This window comes from Macaca fascicularis, chromosome 9 (genome assembly GCF_037993035.2).
Source record: "Macaca fascicularis isolate 582-1 chromosome 9, T2T-MFA8v1.1".
Classification (NCBI taxonomy): Eukaryota; Metazoa; Chordata; class Mammalia; order Primates; family Cercopithecidae; genus Macaca; species Macaca fascicularis.
Window position 1 is genome coordinate 17,270,483 of NC_088383.1, and position 8,999 is coordinate 17,279,481.

The window sequence follows — 8,999 nt, forward strand, 5'->3', positions numbered from 1 at the left end:
GTGTGTGTGTTTGTGTGTATGTGTGACAAAATCTTGCTGTGTCACCCAGGCTGGAGTGCAGTGGTGTGATCTGGGCTCACTGCAACCTCCACCTATTGGATTCAAGAGATTTTCCTGCCTTAGCTTCCCGGGTAGCTAGGATTACAGGTGTGTGCCTCCACACCCAGCTAATTTTTGTATTTTTAGAAGAGACGGGGCTTCGCCACCTTGGCCAGGCTGGTCTTGAACTCCTGGCCTCAAGTGATCCGCCCACCTTGGCCTCCCAGAGTGCTGGGATTACAGGCATGAGCCACCACACCCGGCCACATTTTCTTTCTTAATAGATCTACCACAATTGTAGCTGAAGAACATGCTATTCAGACATACGTCATGATTTCAGCAAGATCAGGTGTATGAGACGGTCTAATGTTAGCTGAATGTGTATCTGTTGCACAGAGAGATACTACCCTCCTGAAGAAAGTAGATAACAGCCATGAAACCTCAACTAAGGTTTCTAGTGGGATGACAAGATGCTGCTTTCTGGGGATGTCCTGTTCAACCCTGTTATCGGTAGCTTGGATGGAGACCTAGGATACGTGCTTACCTGACCTAGAAAGATGCAGACCTAGGACTACGCAGATGATACAAATCTAGAAGGAATAATTACCCAGAAATGGATAATGATCAAGTTGCAAAGTAACCCTCACAGGCTGGCATAAGAACCAAAAACAAGTAAGATCATGGAATTGACAGAAGCACGAATGAAAAGGAAAAACATCAGGATGGTTTTTGTTTGTTTGTTTGTTCATTTTTGAGACAGCATCTTGCTCAGTCACCCAGGCTGGAGTGTAGTGGCGTGATCTTGGCTCACTGCAACCTCTGCCTCCTGGGTTAAAGAAATCCTCCCACTTCAGTCTCCTAAGTAGCTGGGATTACAGGCACGCATCACCACACCCAGCTAATTTTTTTGTATTTTCAGTGGAGACGAGGTTTCACCACGTTAGCCAGGCTGATCTCAAACTCCTGACCTCATGTGATCTGTCCGCCTTGGTCTCCCAAGGTGCTAGGATTACAGGCGTGAGCCACTGTGCCTGGCTGAGGATGCTTTTTTAAATGTCATTGCAAAAATTGGTTGAGCCTTACTGGTACTGCAATTCATATATATGTGATTTTTCAGTTCTTGAAAGGGAAATAATCCTACTCTATTCTATGCTGGTCAAACCACTGTTTTATTTTCAACAGATTCACCTCTGAGCATGACATTTTAAAAGGAGACATCCTTAGGTTACCATGGAGCCAAAAGTGGATTTCAAGCATGATGAAGAATCCATAAACTACTATGTTTAGCTTGGGGATGGGGGACGGGAACTTGTCTTTCTTCAAACAATAGACTGTCCATAGACTTACTGGGTTGATGCTATGTAAGATCATGGGTATATGGACGTCCTAAGAAGGCATACCACATTACATGTTAGAAAAGACAATGAAACCCATTCAATATCTCCAGAAATGCAATAGAGAATTCAGAATAGAAGTGAGTTCCCCGTTGTGGAGGTAATCAAGCACAGACTGAATGATGACTCAGCCAGAATTCTTACCCCGTGGATTCTTTCTACTGAGAGTGTTTGGGGAAGGGAGTGAATAAATCTGAGATGCTTTCAGCACCATAGAAAGGTTTCTATTATTTGCTTTTATGCTAGCTAGCTCAGGTTTCTGGCAGCAAGTTGAAACAGCAGAGTGAGTAGAAAGCAATGAGGAATAGAGGCCAGGCGCGGTGGCTCATACCTGTAATCCCAACACTTTGAGAGGCTGTGGCCAGGAGATCACCTGAGGTTGGGAGTTTGAGACCAGCCTGGCCAACGTGGTGAAACCTCATCTCTACTACAAATATGAAAATTAACTGGGTGTCGTCGTGCATGCCTGTAATCCCAGCTACTCAGGAGGCTGTGGCAGGAGAATCGCTTGAACCGGGGAGGCAGAGGTTGCAGTGAGCAGAGATTGCACCACTGAACTCCAGCCTGGGCAATAGAACAAGACTCTGTCTCAAAAATAAATAAATAAACAAATAAAATTTGAGGGAAAAGCAATGAGGAGTAGAAAGAAAAACCAAGAGGGGAAATGCAGACATTCCAATAAATATGGATGGAGCATGTACTAAGCGCCAGATGCTGCTCTAGACACTGGAGATACAGCAGGGGAGAAGAAAACCAAGCCAAATGCCCCCACCTTCACAGAGCTTACATTCTATAAGGAGAGCATTATGAGAGGGAGTTGGGTAATTTTCTCCTGCAAAGGAACACAGAATAAAGTAAAAGAAAACGTGAGGAGGGAAAGGAAAGGCTAATTGTGCCAAGAAGGACTTATTAGAATGAGGATGTTTCAGCCTAGAGAAATCCCAAGATTGCTTATTCGTGAAATCTATTCCTCATCAAGATTTGACTGGCTTCTCCAAAGCATTGCAGTCTATTCATTCAGAGAGGGCAGCACCTTTCTGCCCCACCCTCTTTGTAAACAGCCCCCAAATGACCGTCTAACTCCATCAATATTGACTGCTTTCCAGGGGTCACCACTTACCAGATGTTCCATCCATCACCGCAAACAAGTTCCCCCTGACATATTGATTATTTCATTTTTCTTGTCTTTTAGCCAGAACCTCCTTTCTAATTAATGTATCTATTGTTGGTTCTATCAGTGTGTACATCTTGGACATGCACAATCTTGTACTGTCTACCCGAATTACATATGCAGCTCCCTGATTCTTGAGGCGGCTGTTTCCGATCTCTGCCTAAATGATCTTGAACCCCGGTCCTGTTTGCCTTGCATTAGGAGAGACGTAAATTACCTTTCTAAGCCCCAAGTCCAGGATTGCTTCAGTTTACATTTGTATTTTTTTAAAAGTAGGATGTGTCTTCATCACCTACAAGCATCTTTAATGGTGAATGGCTCCAGCTCTAAGAGTCTTAAATTATCAGATAAAACCTCCGACTCTCTCTCTGCTTTATGTCTAGTTTCTGCTAAATGCTGCTCACCTCCAGGAATAGAGCTACTGGACTCTGGAGGTCAACTGTAAGGGTGTTGGAGTTAATAAGCTCAGCAAGTCACTGTACATTGATCTTTACTTTCCTAGTGCACTCATATTTCTCTCCCTGGAATTAGATGCTCAGCTATCTGCCAGGGGACCTCTTTCCAGATACCCTCTGATTTGAACCAGCGGAAGGTTCCTCATCAGGAGGTTATGGAAGAATAACAACCCACATAGCTCATACGGTACTCTGCTGTTGGTGAAGGTTGCTGCATTTTTGCCAACCGGTCAAACCAATACTTCAATCATCAATGATTACTATCATTTGGCTTATGTCCTTGAAGGGGAAAAATAGCTACTGTGATTCTCTCCTTCATAAAGGCTTCTATGCAGTAAGTGGCTGGGATTAAATTATACAATCACTTCATCTATCTGTTGGAAAGCCTGTCACCCTTATACCACATGTGCCAACTTTTCCCATTAGCAGAGGGGCTCAGAACTGCGAGACGCGGCAAAGGGAGCCTTATGATGCTGGGTAATATAATTCTAAATACCATCAAGCCCATAAAATGGAGAGTAAGTGATAAATAATTTACATTTATCAGAACGACTGAATCTTATTACAAGTTCAGCAATATGATATCCTCCCTCACAGCACAGACCTGGATGGGGAAAGGGATCAGAATTTCAATGGTTTGCCAGGGTCGGAACGAATTCCTGTTTCAAGACCTATGAACTTGATGTGAACCTGGTGGGCCTTTGTTTAGCAATCCCTAGAAAAACTGGTGCTCATCTTATAACAAGGGGGTCAGCATGTGACGAAGGAAATCTAATACAACAGGATAATCAGCACAAAAGAAATCTAATATAACAGGATAAATGTGATAACATATGGCTATAAGTAGCAGGGTTAAAATGCCATTGCTGTTTCCATTATTTTCTCCATTCCAAATCTACCAGGATAAAGCAGGGCAATCTGTTCGTTTCTTTATTCCTAATTCATTTTTTTCATTCACTCATCCGTTTATTTGTTCACAGTTTTAAACACCTAGAGTGTGTAAAATACTCTATTAGGAACTGTGGGAGATGCAACCATGAATAGGTAGGATTCCCACCTTCTAGCAGTTTCCATTCAAATACAGCATTCTGGACTAAACCTTAGGAAGCAGAACTTCATTATTTATTGATTGGTTGATTGATTGAGACAGAGTCTCACTCTGTTACCCAGGCTTGAGGGCACTGGTGCCTTCTCAGCTCACTGCTACCTCTGCCTCCTGGACTCAGGTGATCCTCTGACCTCAGCCTCCCAAGTAGCTGGGACTACAGGCATATGCTACCATGCCCCAGCTAATTGTTTTTGTTTTTGTTTTTGTTTGGAGAGATGGGATTTCATCACATTGTCCAATGTGGTTTCAAACTCCTGGGCTCAAGTGATCCTCCCACCTCAGCCTCTCAAAGTTCTGGAATTACAGGAGAATTCGAATTTAAGAAAGGAAAAGTGGCCGGGTGTGGTGGCTCATGCCTGTAATCCCAGCACTTTGGGAGGCCAAGGCAGGTGGATCACGAGGTCAGGAGTTCGAGACCAGCCTAGCCAACAATATTTAGCTGCAAAATTTTGCTTTTAGTCTCTAGCTGCAAAATTTCAGTGACAGGGGACAGAGGCACGGGCATGGCCCCCTTTCTTCCAGCTGTGACATCAGGAACTTTCAGACACAAGAAGGAGGCACTGCTTTTCCACTCACGGTGACTTAGAAGTTTATCCCCTTCTCCAGGTTTTGTCTCTGCAGCCCTGCTTGGACAAAACCAAGATGTTAAATTAGCAAAGTGAATTAGCAAGTTTCTCAAAATTACCCAAAGACACCAGCCTATTTTGTGCCTCTGAATCTGTTCTTGAATTGCTCACTCTGCCTGGAAATTGCTCACTTTGCCACCCAAACCCTTTTCTCCTCTGGAACACAACCTTATCTTTCAAAACCAGTTCAAACACCATCTCCTCAAGAAGAGGAATTAAAATAATTAAATAATAATTAAATCAAATATAATTAAGTTATTATTATTATTAAGGCAGAGTTTCATTCTGTTGCCGGGCTGGAGTGCAGTGGCTCCATCACAGCTCACTGCAGCCTCGACTTTCTGGGCTCAAACAATCCTCCCACCTCAGCCTCCCGAGCAGTTGAGACCATCTGTATACTCCACCACATCTAGCTAAATTTTAAATTTTTCTGTAGAGAGGGGTTCCACTATGTTGCCCAGGCTGGTCTCGATATCCTGGGCTTAAGCAATCTTCCCGCTTTGGTCTCTCAAAGTGCTTGGATTCTAGGCATTAGCCACCGTGCCTGGTCTCCCATCATGATCCTTTCTACTTCCCATTCTGCTCAGCAGAATTACCTCTTCCCTCGGCCACTCATCTTTACTCCTACTGCTGCTGTAACAAATTACCACAAACCTAATGACTTAACAGGTTTGGAGTGCAATGGTGTCATCTCGCCACACCTAACAATTCTAGAGGTCAGAAGTCCTAAAATCACAGTGTTGGCAGGACTGTGTTCCTTCTAAAAGCCTTTGAAGAAAAATGTGTTTCTTTGCTTTTTCCACCTTCTGGAGGCTGCCTGTATTCCCAGGCTTATGGTTCCTTCCTCAAATCACTCTCATCTCTGTTACCAAGTTTCGTCTCCCTCTCCACAGCAACTCTCTTGCCTCTCTCTTTCACTTATTGGAACCTTTCTGATGATATTGAACCCGCCAAAATAATCCAAGATAATCTCTCCTTCTTGAGATCTGCATCTCAAAGTCCCTTCTCCCATGTAAAGTTGCATATTCCCAGGCTCTGGAGATTAGGACGTGGACATCTCTGGGGGACCATTATTCTGTCTACCCATTGTGAGCCCAACTTTCCATTTAGAAATGTCCGTATCAGCTGCATAACACTAAGGGATGGTTTGTTTACAGAAGTCACCCTCAAAGGCTAATATTGGCTGGGCATGGTGGTTCACACCTGTAATCCCAGCACTTTGGGAGGCCGAGGTGGGTGGATTATTTGAGCTCAGGAGTTCGAGACCAGCCTGACCAACACAGTAAAACTCCATCTCTACTAAAAATACAAAAATTAGCCAGGTGTGGTGACACACACCTGTAATCCCAGCTACTTGGGAGGCTAAAGCAGGATAATTGCTTGAACCTGGGAGGCAGAGGTTGCAGTGAGCCAAGATCGCATCACTGCACTGCAGCGTGGGCAACAGAGCGAGGCTCCAGCTCCAAAAAGGAAAACAAAAGAAAAGACTATTATCCCCCAGAGGGAGGTATCTTGGGTCTTCAAGTTGCTTCTCCAGGGCCTAGAATGTTGCCTATGACTCAGCAGATGTTCAATAAATTAAACTGAATATTTATGGGAAAGAAAACTAAGAAAAAAAGAGAGCAAGGACAATTTTCCTGCCAGGCTATTATTTGACAAGCAAATAAAATCAACAGGCCAAAGTAAATGGTTGGAAGAAAAAGCACAATGAAACTCATAATTTTGTCATAATGTTTCATAGATAATCACAAAACAACAAAATCTAACCTGTCTAGATTAGGGGTCAGCAAACTGCAGCCTGTGGCTCCCTGAGGTCAGGAGTTTGAGACCAGCCTGGCCAACACAGTGAAACCCTGCCTCTACTAATAATACAAAAATTAGCTGGGTGTGGTGGCACACGCCTGTAATCCCAGCTACTCAGGAGGCTGAGGCAGGAGAATCACTTGAATCCAGGAGGCGGGAGGCAGAGGCTGCAGTAAGCTGAGATCGCGCCATTGTACTCCAGCCTGGGCGACAAGTGCTAAACTCCATCTCAAAAAAAACAAAACAAAACAAAACAAAAAAAAAACCGTTTTACTGAAACACGGTGTGGTCCATTTGTAGTATACTGGCTGTGGCTGCTTTCGCACTATAATGGCAGAGTTGTATAGTTTTGTTGGAGACTCTACGCCCTGCAAGCCTGAAATGTTTACTGTCTGGCACTTTACATAAGACGTTGGTTGACGACTGGTCTAGATAATTAGAAAGGTTAAATAAGAATTATTTTTCGGGTTAGACGGGTAACATGCCAATGTCGTAACAAGGTTCACAGGGTGGCATATCTCACACATGCATGTAAACACCCGATGGTCATGCTCATGAACTACAAAAGGATCATTAAATAAGAATTTTGGCTAGGTGCAGTGGCTCACGCCTGTAATTCCAGGACTTTGGGAGGGCAAGGTGGGTGGATCACTGGAGGTCAGGAGTTTGAGACCAGCCTGGCCAACATGATGAAATTCCGTCTCTATTAAAAATACGAAAATTAGCCAGGCATAGTGGCACATGCCTGTAATCCCAGCTACTCAGAAGGTAGAGGTGGGAGAATCACTTGAACCCGGGAGGCGGAGGTTGCAGTGAGTCAAGATCGCACCACGGGACCTGGGTGACAAGGCGAGACTCTGTCTCAAAAAAAGGTCAGAATTTTGTTTAAAGCAGGTTAGATTAAACATTCTGAAAGCTGAATTCATGGGTTCACATGCTTGGTGTGACAAAAACAAACAAACAAAAAAATACCCCAAAAATCAGAAAGCTGAATTCATGTATTTCACTATCATGGATATTGATGGATTGTCCATCTCTTTGGTGGGGCATCTCTTACCCAGTAGATTAGTGGGCTGACATTTTAATCCACAGTCATGAAATTATAAAGCTGATCAGTTTATTTATTTTGAATATCTTGATAGCTAGGATAAGAGAGTGGTATATCCATTTCTTATTCAAAGATCAAACTTTAAATATCCTAACTCCTTCATTGTGAACATGGACCAAATCATCAAGTCAGGGGCAACTTTCCTGTTAGCATTCGGGGTGCATCATTTCCTTCCTACTTGCCTCTTCTGAATGTATTCACAGACACCAAAAAGAAAGAGTCACTCTCTTTTCTTTGATAGAAATCAACTTGTTTGGCCAAGTGCAGTGCTATTGCTTGTAATCCCAGCACTTTGGGAGGCCAAGGCAGGAGGATCACTGAGCCCAGGAGGTCAAGACCAACCTGGGCAACATAGTGAGAACCCATCTCTACAAAAAGATACAAAATCAGCCAGGCATGGTGGCGCATGATTGCAGTCTCAGCTACTCAGGAGGCTGAGGTGGGAGGATGACTTGAGCCTGGGAGGTCAAGATTATGGTGAGCCACGATCGTGCCACTGCACTCTAGTCTAGGTGACACAGCAAGATTCTATATCCAAAATAAAAAAAAAAACAGAGGGAAAAATTAGCGTGTTTGTAAGAGTAAATGTATTTAGTGAGAATGAGGAGAAAAATCAATAAATAGGCTTCTTCCCCCCCAATACCACCTTCTAACCAAAATGGCTTTGTAGTAGTTTTGTGGTCTTTGTATGAAGTTAGAACTTTTAGTATGTTGGACCGAGGGAAAATATTTACTGATCAAGTCACTTTTTCCACATCACTTTAAATAGCACCTTCTTAATTTCAAAAAAAAATAAGATTGAACACCAGAAACCACGATTAAAAACTAGTAATATTTAACCTAGTTTCTAATTTTCAAAAATTGAAATTAAGAGTCTTGGATTATAATTCCACTTTTGCCACTTACTTTGTGAGCTGAAACAAGACACACACATTTCCATGGCCTCAATTTCGCCATATGTCAAAATGATTATAACAATAGTTTCCCCACCTAATTCATAGAACTGCTGTTTTGATAAAATGAGGTAATGTTCGTGAATTTGTGAAAGCACTCCAGAAGTGAAAGGTATTATTATTATCTGATTATGGTCTTAATGTCTTCCTAAATTGTCTACGGTATTAAAAATGTTAGGGTCATAAACATCTAAAATAATGTTCCACAGTTGACTGTGAAATTCTCCTTGTGAATTTCATAGTTTAGATTTTATTTTGATGTAATAAATGAGCATAATTAACTTTTATTGTGTACATTATTTGTGAGAATGTTTTAACGCCTTAAGTATAGCCATATATCTC

The 8,999-nt window shown here is 42.7% G+C and overlaps 1 non-coding gene across 1 annotated transcript; it reads right to left on the reverse strand.

Annotated features, from left to right (window-relative positions):
- Positions 1 to 7,062: 7,062 nt before the first annotated feature.
- Positions 7,063 to 7,167, reverse strand: LOC123567017 (small nucleolar RNA U13). The gene has a single exon (XR_006689726.2). It is a non-coding gene; the product is annotated as a small nucleolar RNA U13 (small nucleolar RNA).
- Between the last annotated feature and the right edge of the window lie 1,832 nt (positions 7,168 to 8,999).